Raw genomic sequence first — 24791 nt, forward strand, 5'->3', positions numbered from 1 at the left:
GGTGGGAATGCCGACTGGTGCAGCTGCTCTGGAAAACAGTGTGGAGGCTCCTCAAAAAATTACAAATAGACCTACCTTATGGCCCAGCAATAGTACTGCTAGGAATTTACCCAAGGGATACAGGAGTGCTGATGCAGAGGGGCACTTGTACCCCAATGTTTATAGCAGCACTTTCAACAATAGCCAAATTATGGAAGGAGCCTAAATGTCCATCAACTGATGAATGGATAAAGAAATTGTGGTTTATATACCCAACGGAATACTATGTGGCAATGAGAAAGAATGAAATATGGCCTTTTGTAGCAACGTGGATGGAACCGGAGAGTGTTATGCTACGTGAAATAAGTCATACAGAGAAAGACAGATACCATATGCTTTCACTCTTAGGTGGATCCTGAGAAACTTAACAGAAGACCATGGGGGAGGGGAAGAAAAAAAAAAGAAAGGTTAGAGAGGGAGGGAGCCAAAGAGACTCTTAAAAACTGAGAATAAACTGAAGGTTGATGAGGGGTAGGAAGGAGGGGAAAGAGGGTGATGGGCATTGAAGAAGGCACCTGTTGGGATGAGCACTGGGTGTTGTATGGAAACCAATTGGACAAGAAATTTCACGTTAAAAAAAAAAGCACTTAGAAGTCCAAAAGAATTGGGTAAAGTTGAACTTTATGAAACACCAGGGGGAGCCTTGTGAAGAAGAAAGTAGCAGACTTGTAGGGCAAGCCAACCCAGCATAAGGGCACTTCCTTCCTCCCTCCCTCCTTCCATTCTTTCTTCCTTTCTTCCTTTTTCTTTCTTTCTTTCTTTCTTTCTTTCTTTCTTTCTTTCTTTCTTTCTTTCTTTCTTCCTTTCTTCCTTTCTTCCTTTCTTCCTTTCTTCCTTTTTCTTTCTTCCTTTCTTCCTTTCTTCCTTTTTCTTTCTTCCTTTCTTCCTTTTTCTTTCTTCCTCTTTCTTTCTTTCTTTCTTTCTTTCTTTCTTTCTTTCTTTCTTTCTTTCTTTCTTTCTTTCTTTCTTTCTTTCTTTCTTTCTTTCTTTCTTTCTTTCTTTCCTTCCTTCCTTCCTTCCTTCCTTCCTTCCTTCCTTCCTTAAAGGAGGCTTCATGACACCCAGGTGTCCTTTTTTTAAGAACTAATTTGTTCAGGGGCACCTGGGTGGCTCAGTCAATTAAGCATCGAACTTAATTTCAGCTCAGGTCATGATCTCACAGTTTGTGAGATTGGGCCCCACGTATGGCTTGCTCTGATGGCTCAGAGCCTGCTTGGGATTCCCTCTCTCCCTGTCTCTCTCTGCCCCTTCCTTGCATGTGCTCTTTCTCTCTCAAAATAAATAAACATTAAAAAAAATTAGTTCAAAGTTGCCCATAGAATGAATTTCTACAGATAAACCATTGTTTCCATTGGATTTCATTGCCTTGATATTTTCATTACCCAAGCATAATAAAATTACTCTTAAGATAGCATCATATTTTTAAAAAGCACATTTATGTGTAAACAACGGTCAATTTTTTTAAGTTTATTTATTTTTGAGAGAGAGAGAGCACCAGTAGGGAAGGGGCAGAGTGAGAAGGAGAGAGAGAATCTCAAACGGGCTCTGAGTTATCATCAAGGAGTCCAACGACACGGGACTCAAACTCACGAACGATGAAATCATGATCTGAGCCAAAATCAGGAGTCAGTGGCTTAACTGACTGAGCCACCCAGGAACCCCTGGATAAACAGCAGTCAATTTTTGTCTGTTTCCAAAACTCCAAACTTAAATCCTGAAAATTAAATTAGAAAAAAATTGTCTTATTTTCTGAAATAATAAACGTCAGTTAATCACAAAATAGATGCCTGACAGCTAGGGCGACTTGTGTGCTTTATGCAATGGTCTTAAGTTTTAAAGGGGGAAAGGTGAAAGGCTAATTAATCACTAAACACTAGAACGCATTGTACTTCCCGCGTTTTGAATGACTGCGCTTTCTATTTCAATGATTGTTAGAACACCGGGGCTTTCCTGGTAAATCACGGAGAGCATTTAAAGTGTATCCTAAAATGGATCAGGCACAGTAGTAGGAGACCACTCCTGTGAATTTCATTATCAGATTCCTCTAGGAAGGCAAAGGTTATCATTCCAGGGGAAAATGAGTCACGCGGGAGGCAGAACACATTGTTTATGGCCAAACTCTGCATCTACATATGGAAGCTCATTACTGAGGGCAACCTTCCGCGGTCATCTGACTCTAATTTTACAACACGGCTTTAGAAGTTCACAGGCTGCTCTGCTTTCTCAGAAGTGGGTCTAATTCTGGTAAAGTGCCAGCCCTTCGTGGGTGTTCAACAAGCAGCAAATGAATGAATTGAATCAACCATGAGTTTCCCCTTGAATTTCCTAAGACTTCTAAAGGCGCTCAGAGCGGAGAAGCTGTGGCTGTTTTCTGTGGATGGGCTGCCACTAAATTAAGACAGATAACACCAGAGAAAAGGCATATTTAAAGCTCCAAAGCCGAAACTTTCAGATCAAAGCCCCGTGCCTCCCAGTCATGCTGGAAATATTCCAGCCCTCAATAAGAAAGAAAAATTCTTCTCTAAAAAATGTCAGCTGTCAGATTTTAACTGCAACGGAGACTGAACCAAATTGAATGGACTTAGGTCATTTCAGGCATGTTACTGAATCCCTCCATGCCTCAGTTTCCTGATTTGGAGAATGGAGGTATTACTAGCACTTATCTTGCCAAGTATGCGTGTACAGAGCTTTGCCTAGTGTCTCAAGTCACTCCATATTTATCAGCCAATGAAAGTTTGTTACTACATACATACATTTCTTTCCTCTGATGTTCATCTTCACAATTTCTTTGTATTTATTTATTTTTTTGAGACAGAGAGAGAGAGAGAGAGAAGGGAAGGGGCAGAAAGAGAGGGAGAGAGAACGAATCCCAAGCGGGCTCCACGTTGTCAGCACAGAGCCAGACGTGGGGCTCAAACTCATAAACTGCGAGATCGTGACCTGAGCTGAGATCAAGGGCCATACACTCAACGGACTGAGCCACCCAGGCACCCCGATCTCAGTGACGATTTTTTTTATCTGCAACTCCCAAAACCTTAGAAGTTCAGAAAACCCTAAATTTGGTGGTATGGTTTGTACTGAATTGACGAAAGTCTGATCCGAGGCTTCTCGACCCCTTTTGTGAAAACACTAACATGATTTGCTGCAGAAATATTAATTTATATACCTTCCTAACCCCCCCCCCAAACTCTAAATTCCAGAGTACTCTTGTCCCAGAGGTTTCAAATAAACTGACTGTGGACCTATGTCAACATGATGCCAACACAAGTCAGAGAAAAATAAACCACTTTGGATTCTTGGACACCTGGCTTTGAATCCAGGCCTGGCCCTCTACTTTGTGGCCGCAGGAAAGTGACTTAAGTTCTCTACACAGCTCAGGTGGTTGATAGATCATTCCCTATACTGCCCAGGTGTGAGCGTCCTCAAATTCTGCGACCCCCTGCCCCCCCCCATGTATCTTTTCCTTCATTCATCCACCTGTCGTTTTTGGAGACTGCTTCATGCCTGAATTGTTCAGGCCACTGTACCACAGGCGGATGCAAACGGGAAGTTCTATGGAATTCTCAGAATTGACAGGCCTAGAATATATTTGGCCTATGGCATGATGGGGCATCAGGATTTTTAAGATTCCCGAGTTCAGATGAAGGAATCGGTTGATTTGAAGTTACCCTATTTGCCTTTCTCCACACTTTTTTTTTTTTAAGTTTTTAACATTTTTATTTATATTTGAGAGAGAGAGAGAGAGAGAGAGAGAGAGAGAGAGCGCATTAGCAGGGGAGGGGCAGAGAGAGAGGAAGACACAGACCGTGAAGCAGACTCCAGGCTCTGAGCTGTCAGCACAGAGCCTGATGTGGGGCTTGAACCTACGAACCGTGAGATCGTGACCTGTGCTGACGTCGGGCGCTTAACCGACTGAGCCACCCAGGCACCCCCCTTTCTCTGCACTTCTGATGGCCAGCAGCAATCCAATGAGTGAGCTTTCCAAAGGGCTGCTGCCCCAAAGGTAAGAAAGGTACAAATGCACAAAGGTATACATGACCGACAGCGTAAGATTGTGCTGATTTCCATCCACATATAAATTCAAAGGGAAAAAACTAGTTTCACCCTACCCTAACATGCTTGACTACAGAAAGCAGCAGTAAAAAGCAAGCAAACAAACAAAAAAACCTGGAGGATGTAGGGAAGATTCGAGATTGGTTCACTGGTCTGGACTGATTTAATTAAGGAAGCAGCATTAGGCCAGAGCTTCTCAATCCCGGCCGCACGGTAGACTCACCTGTGTATCTTAAAAATCCGCATGTCCTCTGTAGATCAGTTGGGTCAGAATCCTTGGGGAGGGGGCCCAGCATTAATATTTTTAAAAAAGCTCTCCAGGTGATCCTATATTTGGGGGTTGTTCCAGGTTATCTGTGGAGACACCTGGGAGCTTTAAAACTGTTGACGCCCAGGCCCCACCCCCAGAAATTCTAATTCAATTGGCCTGGAATATAATTGACTTACAGCGTGATGGAGAATCCAGATTTTTGTTTCCCGAGTCATTATAATAACGAGATCCAGGCTCTCTCCAAATGCGCAGTATCCCTTTCTCCCTAAAAAGAGGTTTTCTGGAGTTTTTGTCATGGGACCACGAACCACTTTCCAATTCCATCTCGGCTGCTCACGGCTCGAAAATCAATACTCAAGAGACAAGCGATGGTGGGAAAGGTAAGTTTGCTTTACTCAGGAAGCCAGCAACCTGGGAAGAAGGTAGACTAATGTCTCAAAGACCACCTTCCCTGTCCAGGGGGAGCCGGGGGTGGGGTGGGTAGGGGTTTCGAAGGCATGGGGAGAGGGAGAGGGGCTATGTGCACGAGAAGCAGGTGCCCGGACAGTTAGTCACCTGTCGACATGACCATGAACAGACTTGCTGGCACCTGCCGTGGCTATTTTCTAATGTAGTCAGGCCATCTCTTCTGGGAAAGTCTGGTCCTTCATTCCTCAGGGCCAGTGGTCTGCAAATCTCAAAAGAAACTTAGTTCTGCTACAGATCAAAAGGACTTAAGTCAGCCAGCAAGGCGTGCATGAGCTTGAAGCAAGTTCACCCTTAAGATCGGTTGGGGTGCTATTACATTTTTATTGAGAATTTCAGATACCCTAGCAATAATTTCCAATAATATAATTTACATGCTCACTTGGCTCTTTACTGAACGTTCATGTTTTCAGGAACTGATTCCAACTTGGAAGAGCCTAAAAGAATAGGTTGGGAGTATTTCAGTGAGAATCTCAAGCATAACTCACAGCCATTGAATCGATTACCTGGCCGGAAATTTTTCCTGTTGTTAAGCCTCACCGTTATCGGATGAATTATTACCTCGACGCTGCAAAGGAATGGAAAGAATGGGGAATAGGGAATATGTAGTACTAATGGCTTTTAAAAAATGATTAATGGTCATTTGTCATAAATCTGTGAAGGTGGTACAGATCACAGACATAATCTATTTCCACATACTGCTGCGCGGTCGATATTTAAGAAATGTGTTGTTTTTCACTAGCAGCCAAGCAGTTTCCTGGGGTCCCTGACTTCATAGCACTTTACCCCTCACCTGAGAGTCTAGAACAGGTGTGATGAACCTGGCCTCTCAGCGAGGAGCAGTGACTGAGCAGGGAGAACAGAACTCATGGCTAATGAGCCTGATGATGGCACGTGTCAGTTGTTGAACATCCGACTTTGGCTCAGGTCATGATCTCATGGTTCTTGAGTTCAAGTCCTGCATCGGGCTCTGTGCTGATAGCTCGGAGCCTGGAGCCTGCTTCGGATTCTGTGTCTCCCTCTCTCTCTGTTCCTCCCCCGCTCATACTCTGTCTCTCTCTCTCTCTCTCAAAAATAAGTAAAGATTAAAAAAAAAATTTTTTTTTTAATAGAGATAAGGAGGGGCACCTGGGTGGCTCAGTCAGTTAAGCGATCGATTTCAGCTCAGGTCATGATCTCCGCATTCGTGCGTTCGAGCCCCACGTCGTGGTCTGTGCTGACAGGTCAGAAACTGAAGCCTGCTTTAGATTCTGTGTCTCCCTCTCTTTCTGCCCTTCCCCCACTCATGCTCGCTCGCTCTCTCTCTCAAAAATAAACATTAAAAAATTTAAAAAAAAATAGAGATTAAAAAAAAAAAACGAAGGGACAGGAGGGGGCTACTTTACAGAGTGACATTTGAGCTAGGAGATCTGAGCAATGAGTCAGCCAACCCAAGAGCTGGGCAAAGAGAGTTCTGGAATTGATTCCCTAACATTTCTAGAGGGCTGGGTTGAAGCGACAGACACAGGCTTTCCCCCTCCCAGCCAAGTCCCTTAGTACACACCTGAGGGAGCTCTGGGCCAGTAGACGTGTCCCTTGCCTAACCGTGGCCCTCTGGAACTAGCTGGCCAGGTCACCCACTATTACTCCTCCGCAGGTGACATGAGGAAATGACATCCTGCTAACCAGAGAGGCAAGACGGTGCCCGCTTCACTCCAAACCTTCCCGTGAGCCCCGATGGGTGCGGCACCCTTGGTCGGTGGCCTGAAAACACGTGCCTCCCCTGGATCCCCTGACCGCGTGGATGCTGCCACCCGGGCTGGAAGACGCGTCCTCGCTTCTTGCTGTAGGTGTGCAAAGGAGACCAGTCAGGAGGCTTTGCTCTTCCTCTTTGAAGTTGTCACAGCACATTTAGTCATTAACTCGCCCAATCTTCAGAACAAACAGCTAGACCGGACTTGTTTAAGCCGAGTCTTGGAGCGTAGTTAAGCCTCGGAATTTCCAGGAGAGCAGGTCTGGCTCATAATCTTGGGTCCGGAACCTGCTAGCGTGTGAAAGCTGATCAATTCCTTCATCTCCTTGAAGTTGGTTTCCTTGTCGGTTCAGGGGAGGCCTCCTATCCATCGCATAGGTTGTTGGGAGGGGAAATGGGTCAAACGTTTAGGAAAGCACCTGGTGTATAGGTAGTGTCTCATGAATGTATTTGTTGCCACTGGGTGAGGGATGGGCATCACGACGTGTCCACCCACGAACTTCACAGCCAGCCTCTGCCGGTGTGGGCTGGACTTCTCAGACCTCTCTCTCTGTTACTCCTGAGAAGGCAAACACCAGTGCTGTACTTATCGGGTATCCCTTGACTTCCCCAAAATGCACTGGATTTGGTTCCCTTCTGGACTGCGGGACAATACCCAGCTGTTGCAGGTTTGGGGTAACAGGGCCTGTTAACAACAGCAATCATTGAAAAATGGTTGTCAGTATTTACAGCCAGTTTCTTAGAATAAATTATCCCCTAAAGAGATTAGTGGTTGTGTCAACATGCCCCATGAGGACCCATTAGGGACGACTCTGTCCATTTGGATCAGAAGGTACTCTTTGATAGTCTTGGTTTAGAAACAATTCTCTTCATGCTTGTAGTGTTTTCCTGCCACAGAGCAGAAGTGACAGGAGCACCTTGGCCAGGGACAGTAGTTTAGGGGGACCTGATGCCTCCCTAGAGTCGTCCAGATCACTAGTTGGGAGATCGCCCTGTACAGCAAGACAGTCAGTCCTCCCTAAGCGTTTCCAGTAACCAAGATTCGAGTGAATTCTCCTAATATCTCTGGAAGCAGCATGATTCCTGCGAGTTTCCTCTGGCCGGTCTGGGTTTCAAATAAGAATGGAACTTCCTGTTTCCTTCTTTTTTTTTTTTTTTAAGTTAAATTTATTTTTTTATTATTTTTAAATATCTTTTTAAAGTTTATTTTATTTTAATTTTGAGGGAGAGATAGAAAGCAAGTGGGGGAGGGGCAGAGAGACGGAGATGGGCTCCCAAGCAGGATCCACGCTGTCGGCACAGAGCCCGATGCGGGGCTCGAACTCACAAACCGCGAGATCGGAACTCACAAACCTCGAGATCCTGACCGGAGCGGAAGTCAAGAGTCGGATGCTTAACCGAGGGAGCCACCCAGGCGCCGCCCCCCCCCCCCTTGTCTCCTTGTGGTAGCTCTGTTGTTTCGAGTCTCTTGACCCTAGACTTGCCAATCTTCCCTCCTCCCTGCCTTTCTCCGAAGGTCGGGAGCAGAGTGCTCCTTCAGCCAGAGTGCTCTCTCCTCTTTTCTTACAGCCAAGCTTCTCAGAAGCAGCACCCCCTGAATCCACCTCCGCCTACTCACCTCCCATTCGCTCTCTAAGCCCTTAAGACTTGATTCTGCCCCCACAACAGGGTGGGGAGAGATCACCGACATCCTCCTGGTCACCCGGTCCAGTGGGATTTTCTCAGCCCTTCTCCTTCTTGCCCCCGGTAGCACCTGACTGCATTGACAGGTGCTTTGACTGTCTCCTCCCCCTTGTTTTCCGGCTCCTGGACCCTCCCAGGTTTTCCTTCCCCCTTTAGGAGCACCCCTCCCGCTGCTTACCCGCTAAAGGTTGCCATTTGTGGCCACCTCCTCCCTTGGTTTTCCTGAAGCCTGCCACACCCCTACCTCCAGCCTGGGTGTCTGCCCCACCCTCTGAGGCCTTGCGTTAGTCATGCGGGTCCCTTGCCCTAACTTCCTCACTAGATGGGCTGGATGATGTCTAAGATAGGACCCACAGTACGTCAAGGTGTTGTCATTGTGTTTTAGCAAGCCATAGCACAGTTTGTATGGACTCAGAGCTTCATATTGGCGGAAAAAGTCTAACCTTGGAAAATCGCCAATGCTTTGCCATGCTAGGGCTTTTGGCTTCTCTCGGGGATATCTTACCAGCAGGGTTAAGTGTGATGCATTCACACGTCCCTGTCAATATCTGTCAACACCTCTGCTGGGGAAGTAAGAACTAGAGCCCCGGTCCCTCTGTTATCCAACAAAGTATACACGGGTTTGCTTAGGGGAGCCCTGGTTTGTAGTGACTCATGTTGGTAGCTTTCTTACTGCAGGAGGGTTCTCTGTTTATTTAGTTCATAAAAACATCATTCAGAATATCAGGCAGGCCCTTTGAGGAACCCCTCACTGATTCAACTCATTGGTAAAAAATCACATAGTGGAAATAAATATGCCCTTCGGGGTGAGAAGTCATTCTGCCTCTTATTTATAAGACTTAATTAGCTAGAATCAGAAGCATAAAACTGCTTTACCTCTAGGTTTCCTTTCTAGCTGGTGAAAATGATAATTCTCAGTGAGCGACCACCGCGAATTTTGAGAGGGAACGTCATTGAGAAGACAAAGAATTGGCCTGATACAGGGGCGCGGGCACGGTGCTGTGCTCGGCCTTAGGAGATCTGGTTTGGAAATGATTTCTCAGCCCCTCTTCCTCCCTCTTTTCTCCTAGGCTTTCTGTGACCTGTCTGCCTGCTAGGCCAGGCTCCAAAGTCCCCAGAGATTACTTTCTTTTAAAAATGAAACACTGGTATTCGAGAGGCAGTATGGTGTGGTGGTAAGTACACAGGCCTGAACCCCGACAGTTTGAAAGCCTGGTTCTGGTACTTTCTAGGTCTGTGATGTACACATTTCTTTTTGCCCCAGTATGGGTGGGGGTGGGGGTGGGGGTGGGGAGAGTGTTCAACATAAGCTTCTAACTCTGAGCTCTAATGAACTGGATGTTCGCAAGCTAGGGAGTAGTTAAAAGTTCGTCACCCTGGGTTGCAAAATCTTTCCTTCTGTGCCTCACCCATCACAGCCCTGTCCCCGGGAGACAGGGCACAACTGTGTGCTCACTCTGTTCTAGGACCCAGCTTCGGCCCTGAAACTCACTTCCTTTCTCACTTGGAGATTTAGCTGGGAAACCAGAGCAGCCCAAGAGGGTCACTTGCCTGCCTCTTTTTCAGATCCCTCTTGGTTCTTGAAAGTATCTAAGGTGTCCCAAACCCCCAAACGTCCTCCTACCCCAAGACGGATTTCTCAGAACTACTGCCAAGAGCCCCTTTTCCTTATGTCTATTAGCTCTTATAATTATCTCTCTCCTTGCAAATACCTTACCCCCAGCTGATTCCTTTATTCAACCAACCAACCCACAAACGGATCAACCGATCAACGAGTTTTCCTGAGCTCCCTGCGCTCTATGGGAAGCCTTTCCCATTTAGAGTTACAAGTGATAACTTGGTAGTGAGCCCTGCGACATGGGCTCACAGAGCAGGGACACCTAGTTCCGCTGAAGGGTACGTCCAGGGGTAAAAGAGTAGGGTAAGAATGCCGTTGTGGAAAACTTTTCAAGAGGTCACTGTGAGCTAGGTCCTAAGGTTAAGTGGCAATTAGCCACGTGAGGGGCTGGTTATGCAAGAAAGGCCTTCCAGGTGAAAGACGCCACAAGCAGATTGGGAAGTAGGGTGTGACTCCTTCTGGGAACTCCAGAGCTTGGGTTCAAACCTTGACTCCTCTACTTCCTGGTCATCTGACCTTGGGAGTGGTAGCCAGGATACAGGCTACCTAAACACGTCCCTGTCCTAAGACCCGTATCCCGTGACAAAAGGGACTTACATGGCGAAAGAGACTTTGCCAACGTGATCAAGTTAAGGATCTTGAGATGGGGAGATTATCCTGGGTTACTCAAGTGAGCCCAAGGTAATCACAATGTCTTTGTGAGAGGAGGCAGGAGATCAAAAAGAAGGAGTCTGGAAGCATAGGTTGAGTGATATGGACACACGGCCAAAAACACAGGCCGCCTCAAGTAGGTGGAAGAGGTAAGAACATAGATTGGCCCCTGGAGTCTCCCGAAGGTATACAGCTCTCCAGACATCTTGATTTTGAAGCTGGTTTGGGACTGCTGACCTCCAGAACTATAACATAATACGTTTGTGTTGTTTTAAACCACTACGTGTGTAGTGACGTGTTACGGCGATGATAGGAAAGTACTAATGCGGGGACAAGTTATTTAACATCTCAGTTCCTGATCGTCTCATTTATACAGTGGGGTTGTGAGAGCATTTCCATCTAGCAAAGCTATAGTGCTTTGCATGGGCGAAGTACTCAGTCATCACATCATGCTAAAAGGTTCGTCTCTTTATTGCATACGAACTAAGGAGCGACAGGAACATTTTCAGCAAGAAGACAACATGAGCAGATATGTATTTTAGGCAGATCCACTGGGGCAAAATGAAAAATGGGTTTATTGAGTGGGGGAGGGAATGTTGGAGGCTGGAAGACCAATTAGGAAGCTGCTGTCATAACTCTAGGCAGTGACAGTGGGGACAAGGTCAAGAGCAGCCTTTCCTGACCCCTCTGTCTCGTTAGTCCATCATATTTTTAATGCTTTTTAAATATTTTGTCAACACTGTTGGCCGCCAAGCCAGAGCTGGTTCCCCTCCTTTTCCTTCTTAAGGAAACCCTTAAGAAGGATGGGCCGGATGTCACCCTCCCACAAACCCCGTTGGGGAAGAGTCTCCATCTTGTTTGATCCAATGGTAATCTCACACCCTCTGCTAGTTCGGGGTGCTACAATGGGCAAGTGACCCAGTTCCAGAGGGAGAGACATGAGGGGAAGGCTGGGAGGGCTACCAGGGAAAGATCCCTCTGTCCTTGGAGAGCCACAGGCAGAGAAGCCCTCTCCTCCCTCTGGCCTTGGTGTCATCTCAGCGCGATGCCTGGAATTGCGGCAGCCATCTTGTTTCGAGCTGCACGTTCATGCGAAACAAGAACAGGGCAGAGAGCTGGAAGGGACTGGGTCCTTGAGGACAGTGCTTCAGCCGCTGATCACAAACCCTTGAAGTCTTTTCCACAACTGGAATTAAGCCAGTTTCACTTACCTAGCCGACCAAAGCAACCTAACACACAAGCGGAGATGCTTTTGTTTGTCCATCTGTTTGTTGCTATCTCACCAGGTAGAATTATAAGCTCCTCAGCCACGAGGTCCTTATGCTGGTAATCTCTCTGGACCTGAACTTTGCTTGGCATATCGTAGATACACAGTCTGTATATTTAATTCCAGTTTTTGGCCAGACCCGATGACCGCTGGGATGCGGACGGTGGAGGAGGGGGAAGAGCCCAAAACAACCTCAAGACAACTTCCTGGTTCAGGGCCCCAGTGACCAGGTTGATGGGTGTGACGTGAATAGAAATACTGAAGAGCCCACATGTACGATACCACTGGGCATTTTCCTGCTAACCTTTTGGCTCCCATCTCCACTGTGTCCCCAGTTGCTACCATGGACCCTTTGCAAAAACAGAGAGTGAGGGAGAGCACGTGGGACCCCAAAGACCAGAACTAAGAGGCACTTACAATTCGTCACTCTGCCTCTCCCCCAGCCCAGTGTATTTGTGACTCGCTTGTCTCTCAGTGTGGACCTCGTCCCAGTTTGCCATCCTACATAATCGTTCTGCACTTGAGAGCAGTTCTTGTCCAAACAACATTAGGATTCTGATCTTACGGGTGTCTTGGGAGATGAAGCCGAGTGACAAGTCTAACAGGTGGGAAGAAAGCCCCCCGCCCCCGGCTCACTTTTCATTACTTAAATAAAATCCATTTTTATCACTGAAAAGAGATTCAGTATGAAAACTCCTCTTTCAATCTTCCCCCACATTCCTTGGTTACGGAGCAGTTATATCACCTGAGCTTTGAGATTCTGGGTCTTCTAAGTGGCCGTCCGGGCTGCTTCAGGCCCCAGGGTCTGGCCCCACTCAGTCCCCCCACTGTGGGTATTTTGTTTTCAGGCCTTGGAGGCTGATTTTGTTTTGAGGCTCACTTCTTTTTTATTAAAAAAATGTTTTTAATGTTTATTTATTTTTGAGAGAGAGAGAGGGAGACAGAGTGTGAGCAGGGGAGGAGCAGAGAAAAGGAGACACAGAATCTGAAGCCCAGAGCCTGATGGGGGGCTCGAACCCACAAACCATGAGATCATGACCTGAGCTGAAGTCAGATGCTTAACCTGACTGAGCCACCCAGCTGCCCCTTTTTTATTTTTTTAAAATGTTTATTTATTTTTGAAAGAGAGAGAGAGAGAGAAAGAGAGAGAGCATGAGCCAGATTGGGGCAGAGAGAGAGGGAGATGCAGAATCCGAAGCAGGCTTCCTGCTCTGAGCTGTCAGCCCAGAGCCCGACGCAGGGCTGGAACTCACGAACCGCGAGATCACGACCTGAGCCGAAGTGGAACACTCAAGCAACTAACTGTATTTGGTCCACTGAACACAGTCGCACTTTTGGAGAAAGCAGGGGGCAGGGCGCGTCGACTCTGTGACAGGCAATTGGCGCTCAAACGCTGTGGCCTGCGGCTCTCGTCGAAGCTCTTGCGTGGGCAGGGTCAGGACGGCAAGTGTCGGTCACGTGCTGGCTGTTCCCCACTTGCTCCCCTCGCCCCTTTCTTCTCTGCCCTTCTCCACCTTGACTGTGGCCCAGGAGCCGTCTCTGGACCGCCTGGCCCAGGCCCTCTGCCTGCTAACCTTGCGGTGGGGGGGGGGGGGGGGGGGGGGGAGGGCGGGTGGCACCTGCCGCAAACGGAAGGGTGACAGGGCAGTCCTGCGAGTGGCTGCGACCCACATCTCCCGGCAAGCCGTTCTTCCCCTGGGGACAGCCCCAGGGGTCACTGTGTTCTGGTGACACATTCCCTCCCTCTGCCCTGGCGGTCCCAGGTGGTAAGAGCTTCCGGCATTTGTTCTTTCTGGGGGCCTCCTGGCCCCTTGTTGCTTCCTCTCATTCTGCCCACCCTTCTGTAAACAGCGTCTTTGCTAAGCTCTCCTCCGTTAAACGCTCCGCCGTGCACGCCATCTGCTTCCTGCCCGCGCCCTGGCCGACGCTGCCACTGAACCTGCTTTTCGTTTAGGCTCCAAATAAGTCGGTGCTGTCTGCCTACCCAGATTTAGCAGCAAACGCCTCCAGGTCCACCGCTTGCGGGCTGAGCTTTCGGATGAGCGCCCCCTGTCGGGGTCCTGACTGTTGGCTCTGTATTTCGCAAACTGTCTATTTGGGTCCTTTTCTCTTTATTGCTTCGATTCCTAGCCTGGGTTCCCGATTCGTAGTGAAACAGGAACAGCAGAGTTCAAGGCAGGTGTAGAATGGCGAGGAATAGCTGTGTGTCCTCGGGCCATTACACAACATCCGCGTGCCTCAGTTTTCTTCATCCCCAAAATGGGTATAATGATAGCATTCCTTTATCTGAGAGGGCTTTCCTGAGGCTTAACTAGATTTATTTATTTTTTACTTTTTTTTAACATTTATTTAGTTTTGAGAGACAGAGCACAAGTGGGGGAGGGCAGACAGAGAAGGAGACACAGAATCCGAAGCAGGCTCCAGGCTCCGAGCTGTCGGCACAGACCCCGATGCGGGGCTCGAACTCACGAGCTGTGAGATCATGACCTGAGCTGAAGTTGGACACTCAACCAACTGAGCCACCCAGGCGCCCGAGGTTTAACTACATTTAAATGTGTAAGGCACATAGGATAGGGCATGAAGCATAGCATATCTAAATAAATGGTAGCTATTATTATTGTTTTATTGGAGAAAGGGTTTTACTTGGAATTAAATGCCCAGGCTTGAATTCTAGCTCTTAAAAAAAAAAAAGAGTGTATTTGTTCTTTTGAGAGACAGAGGGAGAGCAAGGGAGGGGACAGAGAGAGAATCCCAAGCAGACTCTCCACTGTCAGCACAGAGCCTAATGAGGGGCTTGATCCCATGAACTAGCAGATCATGACCTGAGCTGAAATTAAGAGTCGGACGCTTAACTGACTGAGCCACCCAGGTGCCCCTTGAATTCTAGTTCTGCCATCGAGCAACTGGGTGCCCTTGGAACTATCACTTCAGCTTTTCGTGTTGACGTTTCTACATTCTCAGCCTGGGATTGGTAATACTTGCCTCACTCAGCGATTGCCAGGCCAAGACGTGACGATGGGTCAGAAAGGTCGTCATAAATTCTACAGCACTCTACACGTATTAAATAGTGTGGCCCACTCTGTGGCGGAAAATTCCTTCCTGTCTTATGTGGGTCTCTGCTCTGGTTTACCGCTTACCCTCTCCCTAGGAGGGTCCCGAGGAGACATGGGACTTCGTTCCCCATCAGACACTTGTGGGGAACATACTTTTATCCAGGGAAGAGAAGAGAAAGGGAGGGTGCTGGGCTACGGAAGGAAGGCGAGGGAGGGGATGGGATTTTTTCCAGCTTTCTGGAAGTGTGATGCTCTCCAGAGGCCCCAGGCCAGCACTGCTTGGCTGGCTGAGGGTGTGCCTGGAAACCTGGGTGACAAGGAAGGGCAAAGCCCGGAGCAGACCAGGAATCCTCGTCCGTCGGGAGGGAGAGAGAGAGCACGGCCTGGTGGGACCGGATGGAGAGCCGGAGGGGGCTACAGAGACCCCTGCTGGTTACGGGAAGGGCCCAGCCCACGTGGGCCCCTGAGCCCCTGCGGGAGCCTAGGGCTGTCACCCCATAGTTGTCTTTGCATTTCTTCTACAGTGGGCCTCTCCCAACGACATTTGGGATGCCGCCTAGCCTAGCGCGCAGAGTCTCCACCCCCTCCCCAACATGGCCCTTCATCCAGGGGCGTTTCTGGTAACAAGGTGCAGAGTGATGATTGCCGGTATTTTGTCTCACATACGCTCTGAACTCTGGAGGCCCACCATCCGTAGGTAATGCACCCAGTTCTCCTCGCTCTGTGTGATTTCTGGAAAATCCTGCGGGCTCAGCATTGGCGGGGCCCATGTGGCTCCTCTGTGAACTTGCTGAGTTCTGATAGCATGGCCCGAGGCCCACGGACTCTCGGTGCTCAAAGCTGGCCTCTTTGGCCTGATGCAAAGGCCGCCCCTTGGCAATCAACCAGAGGCTGTTTACGGGCCTCTCCCAGCATCTGTCTGCTAAGGGCTATGGTGCCAGCCTTCCAGTCACCCAAATACAGATTTTCTGGGTCTCCAGGCTCTCCTCCCCTCGCCAGCTTGCCCTCTTCTTTTTTAGACGCTGACAGACGGACCCACTCCCCCTTCCCAGGAGGTTTTGCTTTTGTTTCATTCAGTTGGCAGAAACACCTGCAGACGCTGCCTTGTCCAGTCGGCCCCGCCTGTCACACGGCCGCGGTCGATCAACACGGTTCTGGACTCGGCTGCTCTCAGGCCTGGAAGACGCGGGGTGGGGGGGCGGCTCCTCCCGGAAGCCCAGGCACGGTTGACTGTCCAGCCCGCACCTCTCAGAACAGAAAAGGACAGTCAGAGGTCTGGAATCGTGCACCGAAATGTCACATCAGGGCGCCAGGACAGCAAGGCTCTCCCATTTACACTGGTCAAGATTTCCCAGCAAACAACTCCCCTGAAAACCCGATTTCCGTTTTCACTTAGACACAATTATGCTGATTATGGAAAGAGCCTCAATGTCCATCAGCTGATGAACGGATAAAGAAATTGTGGTTTATATACACAATGGAGTACTACGTGGCAATGAGAAAGAATGAAACATGGCCCTTTGTAGCAACGTGGATGGAACTGGGGAGTGTGATGCTAAGTGAAATAAGCCATACAGAGAAAGACAGATACCATATGGTTTCACTCTCATGGGGATCCTGAGAAACTTAACAGAAGACCAGGGGGCAGGGGAAGGAAAAAAAAAAAAAGAGGTTAGAGTGGGAGAGAGCCAAAGCATAAGAGACTCCTAAAAACTGAGAACAAACTGAGGGTTGATGGGGGGTGGGAGGGAGGGGAGGGTGGGTGATGGGCATTGAGGAGGGCACCTGTTGGGATGAGCACTGGGTATTGTATGGAAACCAATGTGACAATAAATCTCATATTAAAAAAAAAAAAAGAAACAATTATGCTGAGTCCCAATTTTCAAGCCCGTTTGGGCCCCACTGATGAGTTATCCAGGGCACAGAGCAGCTAGGAGGCCCTCCCTCTCCGTCCACTTCAACAGGTTCTCCGACCCAGTTCTGCTTGTGCTGGGAAATTTTAATGATATTTTCTTGAACTTGCACATTTCCATACAGAAATCTGAAAATACCTATTCTTTTTTTTTTTTTTAATTTTTTTTTTCAACGTGTATTTATTTTTGGGACAGAGAGAGACAGAGCATGAACGGGGGAGGGGCAGAGAGAGAGGGACACACAGAATCGGAAACAGGCTCCAGGCTCCGAGCCATCAGCCCAGAGCCCGACGCGGGGCTCGAACTCCCGGACCGCGAGATCGTGACCTGGCTGAAGTCGGACGCTCAACCGACTGCGCCACCCAGGCGCCCCTGAAAATACCTATTCTTAAAGTAATACAAATGCTTTAACCTTCAAGAGTGCATTTTCTTAAAAAAAATCAAAGATCCTTAATAACCACTTTGGTTCTGGTGGTTTTTCACTGATGACACCACTTAGCGTTCACCTAGCTAAAACAGAAATGTTGTCATAGGAAGCTGGATCGGGGTGTTCGCATGAATATTCAGTTTTGGAAGAAAATAGTCTAAGCTCCCTCCCCAGGCCAAGTATGAGAACCGTGGAAGTAAAGCAGTTTGCATTTTGAATCTCTGTGTAGGGGCTTGCATGATAATTCGACGCGTTTATCTCGATCTCAAACACCCTTATCAGCTCTTGTGGTTTCTGCTGTGGAAAACCCTTTCGCTCTGCCCAAGACACGGAATTTTTTTAAACCGTGTTCTTCCCTCTACGTGATACGATGATCATTTTATTTAAAAAAAAAATTTTTTTTTCAACGTTTTTTATTTATTTTTGGGACAGAGAGAGACAGAGCATGAACGGGGGAGGGGCAGAGAGAGAGGGAGACACAGAATCGGAAACAGGCTCCAGGCTCCGAGCCATCAGCCCAGAGCCCGACGCGGGGCTCGAACTCACAGACCGCGAGATCGTGACCTGGCTGAAGTCGGACGCTTAACCGACTGCGCCACCCAGGCGCCCCAACGATGATCATTTTAATGGGCTCTATGTCCTTGAGTTAAACCTTAATCAGGACTTGCTGGTTGAAAAGGAAAAGGGAAGCTCCACATCAGAGTTGAACAAAAAAAGTACTTAAAGAATTTCATTATTAAAACATTCGTCTTCGAAGTGTGAAGAGGGTGTGTGAATGCTTCCTGTCATTATTGGGTTGCAACACGAGAGTCTCATGAATATGTCTTACCCACGGTTTATGATAGAAAATTTCAGCTAAAAATGTAGTGAGACCCCATCTATCCATCATTTTTAATGATTATCAACACGTTGCCAATCATGTTTCATCTATCCTCCTTGTTTACTTTTACTTACACCTTTTTTTTTTTAGCATCTTAAAGCAAATTCTAGATAATATAAATGCTTGCATGATGGCTAATTTCATGTGTTAATTTGTCTGGGCCACTGTATTAGTCAGCCTGGGCTGTCATAACAAAATACCACAGACGGCTTGAACAGCAGAAATCTATTTCTCACAGTTCTGGAGGTTGGAAGTCAGAGATCAAGGTGCCAGGTAGGTTTCATTCTGAGCCCTTGCCTCTTGGCTTGTAGGTAGCCACCACCTTGCTCTGTGGGCCCCACCCTTATGACCTTATTTAACCTGAATTACATCCTAAAGGCTTTATCTCCAAAAACAGTCATATGGCAGGGGTGGTTAGGGTTTCAACATACAAATCTGGTGCAGGGATTTGGGGGACACAATTCAGTCCATAGCTTCCATGATGTCCAGATATTTGGTCAAGTATTATTCTGGACGTTTTTGTGAAGGTCTTTTTTCTTTCTTTCTTTTCTTTCTTTCTTTCTTTCTTTCTTTCTTTCCTTCTTTCTTTTCTTTCTTTCTCTCTCTCTCTCTTTCTTTCTCTCCCTTCCTTCCTTCCTTCCTTCCTTCCTTCCTTCCTTCCTTCCTTCCTTCCTTTCTTTCTTTCTTTCTTTCTTTCTTTCTTTCTTTCTTTCTTTCTTTCTTTCTTTCTTTCTTTCTTTCTTTCTTTCACATTTAAATCTCCAGACTCTGAGTAAAGCAGATTGCACACCATAACATGGGTGGGCCTCACCCAATCAGTTGAAGACCTTAATAGAACAAAGACTAAGAAAAAGGGAATTCTGCCAGCAGATAGAATCTGTTTAGATTCAAACTGCAGCTCTTCTTTGGATCTCTAGACTGCCAGCCTACCTTGCAGATTTTGGAGTCACCAGCCTCTATAATCATGTGACCCAATTCCTTGAAAGAAGTATCTATCTGTATCTGTATCTATATCTATATCTGGCTGTTTCTCTGGACTTCCCTAATACAGCCTATAAATGCTTCAATACCTACCTCTAACAGTAAGGACCTTACAAAATAAAAAGCTCACCATTACACACAACAAAGTTGACAATAATTTGTAATATCACCTAACACACACTTCATGGTCAATTTGCTTCAATCGTCTCAAAACGTCTTCTTAATCACTTGGTGTGTTTGAATAAGGGTTTAACAAGATCTATACATTGTGCAGGGCTGATAATGTTTCCTGAGTCTCTCTCCCTCTCTCTTTTACATTAAAAATACTTTTTCTTGGGGCGCCTGGGTGGCTCAGTCGGTTAAGCGTCCGACTTCAGCCAGGTCACGATCTCGCGGTCCGTGAGTTTGAGCCCCGCGTCGGGCTCTGAGCTGATGGCTCAGAGCCTGGAGCCTGTTTCCGATTCTGTGTCTCCCTCTCTCTCTGCTCCTCCCCCGTTCATGCTCTGTCTCTCTCTGTCTCAAAAATAAATAAACGTTAAAAAAAATACTTTTTCTTGTGGGGTGTTGGGGTGGCTCAATCAGTTAAGTGTCCAACTCTTGGTTTCAGTTCAGGTCATGATCTCACGGTTTCATGAGTTCGAGCCCTGTGTTGGGTTCTGCCCAACCAGTGAGGAGCCTGCTTGGGATCCTCTCTCTCCCTCTCTCTCTCTCTTCCACTCGTACTGTCTCTGTCTCTTTTAAAATAAATAAACTTACAAAAATATATTTTGTATTGTTATGAAAAATCTCTACACAAATGTAGAGAGAATAGTATAGTAACACCCTGAATGCCCATCACCCAGCTCCGACAGTAAAGTAATTGATATATGCACGATCTTGGGGGGTGGGGGGTAGGGGGTGGGTTAAATGGGTGATGGGCGTTAAGGAGGGCACTCTTCTGGATGAATACTGGGTGTTATATGTAAGAGATGAATCACTGGGTTCTACTCCTGAAGCCAACACTACACTCTATGTTAACTAACTTAAGAATTGAAAGAAAAAAGAAAAAACAAAGAACCATAGTTTACTGAATAGAATACCCAAATAAACTCACTTATATAACAATAACCATAAAGAAAACCCCACAACTTCTTTGTCACATGTACAAAAATTAACAATAGTTCCTTAACATCATCTGGTATCCAACAGGTGACTTTAAAACTTCTCTGTCCCATAAATGTGTTTTACAGTTGGTGAGTTGCAATCAGGATTCAAAGAAAGTCTATGCATGGTATCTAGTTGATATGAGCTATGGAATGAATTGTGTGCCCCCAGCTCTACTCCCCAGAGCAGCTATATTTGGAGGTAGGGCCTTTAGGAGGCATTTAAGGTTAAATGAGGTCCTAAAGGTGGGGTCCCCATCCAACTGATAGATTGTAAGATTTATAAGAAGAGCATCCATGGGCACTCACTAAGGAAAGGCATATGAACTCACAGCAAAAAGGCCAGGAAGAGCGTTCTCACCAGAATCCAGCCATGCTTGCACCCCTGAACTTGGACCTCCAGCCTTCAGAACCTTGAGAAAAATAGGTTTCCATCGATTATGCCACTCAGTCGATGACATTTTATTATGGCGGCCTGAGTTGGCTAATACAATATATCCCTTAAGTTTCTTATGTTCCCCCACGAGCTCCTCCTTTTTATGCCATTCGTTTGTCAAAGAAACTGGGTCAATTTGTTCCATAAAATTCTCCCATTCGAGATTTGACTGACTGTTTTCTCCTGGCATCATTGAACACATCTCTCTGCCCCCGTATTGTCTGCAAACAGGTAGTTAAGAGCAGAGTCTTGACTAGATTCATGGGAGTGCAGAGTGTATTTCTACTACATCACATCAGGAGAAATATGATGTCTGCTATTTCCATCTTTAGTGATGTTAAATCGACTGGTGGTTCTAGACATCGTCAGCCCGGTATGTCTGTAACACAGGTCCCCATGAACCTTCCGTTTAATGGTTTTCATACCCCTCGATGTCCGTGACCTAGATCCATGAACTCAACAGGGATTTGAAAATGATCATTTTCTAATCATGTCATTCCCTCTGCTTTTATTAGCTGTGCTCTTTCTACAAAGAAGGTATTTCCCATATCGACAACTCGGTTACCCTGACATACAGGTTACTCAGAAAAAGCAGGAAAAGATCCGTTCCTTTTATTTAACAGCCTGTCTGGAGTTGGTCTCCTAGCAACCTCCAAAGGAGATCACCAATTTGTTTTAAAATTATCATTATATGAGCGATGCGATTTTTATATATTGGATGTGTTTCAATCTTTTATGAGTATTGTTTTGGTATTCAACCTGACCCAACTATGGCCGGGGAGAGGGCCCCTTCAAGTTAGTTTCTGTATCCTTTTGCCATGACCCAGGAGTCTTTGATGACGGCTTTGATTTCAGGCATAGCAACATGTTGCAGCCTGATCTTGAACAATTCCTGCCCCAGATCCTGAATCAGTTGTTTTGCCAAGGAGCCCTGGTTTCTTTTAGTAAGAAATGGTATTTAGAAACTACATCTGGTGCGAGGGTTGTTCATTGCCGCTGAACTGTCATTGCTTCTTGGTCTGATGCATCATATTGAAGAACGGAAACTGTCTTACATAATGAAGGAAGCCATAAATATCGCTTAAATTACTCAGACATTTATTTCATTATTTTTAAAAAAGTTTAAACTTTTTTTATCTATTTATTGTGAGAGACAGAGAGAGCACAAGCAGGGGAGGGGCAGAGAGAGAGAGGAAGAATCCCAAGCAGGCTCCGCACTGTCAGGGCAGAGCTCGAGGTGGGGCTCGAACTCACGAACCCTGAGATCATGACCTGAGCCGGAATCAAGAGTCAGACGCTTAACCGACTGAGCCACCCTGGAGCCCCATTACTCAGACTTTTAAAAAGATTTTTCATTGCGAGAAAAAATAATAATTGAGAAAACTGAGTATTAGTTTAATTACCTGCTGATGCTTATTTTCTGCTATCAACTTGGATACATAAATGTTTTATAAAAGTGATGACACAAATATTTATATATTATATAGTTTTCTGAGTGTTGTATTTTATTTTCATGTTATTGTAGTCTTTCTAGTAATGGTGGTTTCTTCAATTTGTAACAAAATAGTATTTACATTAATTATTAAAAAAAATTTTTTTTACATTTATTTATTTTTGAGAGACAGAGAGAGACAAAGCACAAGTGGGAGAGGGGCAGAGAGAGAAGGAGACACAGAATTGGAAGCAGGCTCCAGGCTCTGAGCTGTCAGCACAGAGCCTGACGAGGGGCTCGAACCCACAAACCGTGAGATCATGACCGGAGCTGAAGTCGGAAGCCCAACCGACTGAGCCGCCCAGGTGCCCCTTATGTACATTAATTATTAAATAATAATATATTATGACGTTGATTATATAATTACTTAATTACATTATTAAAAAATTTTTAATGTGGGGCACCTGGGCGACTCAGTCGGTTAAGCCTCCGACTTCGGCTCAGGTCATAATCTCGCGGTTTGTGAGTTCAAGCCCCGCGTCGGGCTCTGTGCTGACAGCTCGGAGCCTGGAGTCTGCTTCGGATTCTGTGTCTCCCTCTCTCTCTGCCCCTCCCCCGCTCACGCTGTCTCTCTCTCTCTCAAAAATAAGTAAACATTACAATTTTAAAAATTAATTATTTCATGTTATTATTTTTTAGGAAAGAGCCATTAAAGACAGCTAAATGAACTAATGCCACAAATCAGGTTAGAGTTCCTTGTTAAGCTCTGTGTTCTGATTTGGAGCTCAGAAAATTTTCGTACCTCTAGCAGAAAATGGAGCATCAAATGGTCAAGGCTGGATTAGTTGACCGGTAGGCTTTGTTCGAGCTCCGGCTCCCCCATTAACCTTCTGACCAGCGTTTGCTTTCCTCTGTGGGCTACTTTAAAGGGAAGGAAGGGCACTGACCAAGAGACATGGGTATCTCAGTTTGCTAGGCGTTGCATTTAAAAAAATTTTTTTTAATGTTTATTTATTTTTGACAAAAAGACAGACAGCATGAACAGGGGAGGGGCAGCGAGAGGGGGAGACACAGAATTCAAAGCAGGCTGCAGGCTCCGAGCTGTCAGCACAGAGCCCAACGAGGGGCTCAAACTCACAAACCATGAGGTCATGACCTGAGCCAACATCAAGAGTCAGACGCTTAATCAACCGAGACACCCAGGTGCCTCTAGGCAGTGCATTTTTTTAATGGGAAAATTATACGTAGGCATTTTGATTTATAGATCTGTTTTCCATGACTTTGGTCAATGTGAATCAGCCCCCTGAATCTGACTGATCTGATGAACTGGAAAAACTGAATTGCAGGACATTCTCAGCTCAAACTCTGGACTGACCCCCTCCACCGAGATTCCACCACCGGGAAGGAGGCCTTGACTGCAAAGCCAGCCTGCCTCTTTTTGAGGAAGTACATCATTTTTGTCCTCTTGGGAGGCGAACCTTTCACCACTGAGAACATTGGATGGAGCATTAGATTTATTTTCTTTGTTTCTTATCACTTTGCCTATTTCAAAAAATGGTTCGGGGCGCCTGGGTGGCTCAGTCATTTAAGCCTCGGCCCCTTGATTTCTGCTCAGGTCATGATCTCACCGTTCCTGAGTTCGAGCCCTGCATCAGGCTCTGTGCTGGCGGCACTGAGCCTGCTTGGGATTCTCTCTCTCTCTCTCTCTCTCTCTCTCTCTCTCTCTCTCTTTCTCTATGCCCCTCCCCTGTGCTCACGCACACTCGCTGTCTCGAAATAAACTTAAAGGGCAAATAGGGCTCAATCGCATGATCTCCTGCGCTGCATTCCTGTTCCACCTCCTTCCGCCCCGGTTCTCCCTCAGGGTCTTTGCCCTGCAGCTCCTTCAGTCTGGAAGCGCCTACCTAGCTCCGAGCGCGCACACACGGGAACATGGTTACTTCTGGTTCACTCTCGGCGTCTTAGCTCAGGGGTCTCCTTCCCCAGCCCTCAGGTTAGCACATGTCCCCCTGTCACACGCTCTCGTGGCCCGGCGCCCCTCCCCGCTCCGCTCCTGTGACACTTCGTAATTAAACATTTATCCGTGCGAGGACGAGGTCACACGGGACCGGGACCGCCTCTGCGGGGCTCCCCGTCTCACCCCCTGTGCCCGTCCCGGGACCTGTCGTAGCAGCAGGTGCCGATAACTGACGCCAGGAACGAAACGCGTGGCTGACGTCTCCCCGCAACGCGACAGTGGACGCCGCACGCTGGACACCCGCTGGCGTGCGCCCACGCGATGGATAGACGTCCACACCCCTCCTTCCTCCACCTGCAGCTCAGCGCCCCGCAAGCCCGGGCCGAGCCAGAGGTTCATTAGCGTCCTCAGATGCGCCAGCGGCCTCGTTCACGCAAGGTGGGCTTTCCTCCGGGTTGGTCCACGCGCCGTGGGCCGGCATCGCGCGTGCTGTGGGTCCCCACCCTCAGCGCTCTTCTGGTGTCTGATCGGCCTTCCTCCTAAAACTCCAGTTTTCTCCTGCGACGGGGACTCGGCCCCCAAGGCCAGCCCCCTTGATGTCCTGCTCAGCATCTGTTCTGCCCCACCGTCGCGTGACTGGGGTTCCTGCCTGGCACTTCTTTGCTGCGTGATCTTGAACACGCCACATCAGTGCTTTGGGCCTTCATTTCCTTACTTAAGATAGAGAGGGGCGCCTGGGTGGCTCCGTCGGTTAAGCGTCCGACGTGGGCTCGGGCCACAGCTCAGGATCT

At 47.3% G+C, this 24791-nt stretch overlaps 1 long non-coding RNA gene across 1 annotated transcript; it reads left to right on the forward strand.

The window, feature by feature from the left end:
• The first annotated feature begins 4304 nt into the window (after window positions 1-4304).
• On the forward strand, window positions 4305-7701 carry LOC123385294. Its single transcript, XR_006597549.1, has 2 exons — window positions 4305-4743; window positions 6465-7701. It is a non-coding gene; the product is annotated as an uncharacterized LOC123385294 (long non-coding RNA).
• The last annotated feature ends 17090 nt before the right edge of the window (window positions 7702-24791 follow it).

The sequence above is a fragment of the Felis catus genome, chromosome B2 (assembly GCF_018350175.1).
Source record: "Felis catus isolate Fca126 chromosome B2, F.catus_Fca126_mat1.0, whole genome shotgun sequence".
Lineage (NCBI taxonomy): Eukaryota > Metazoa > Chordata > Mammalia > Carnivora > Felidae > Felis > Felis catus.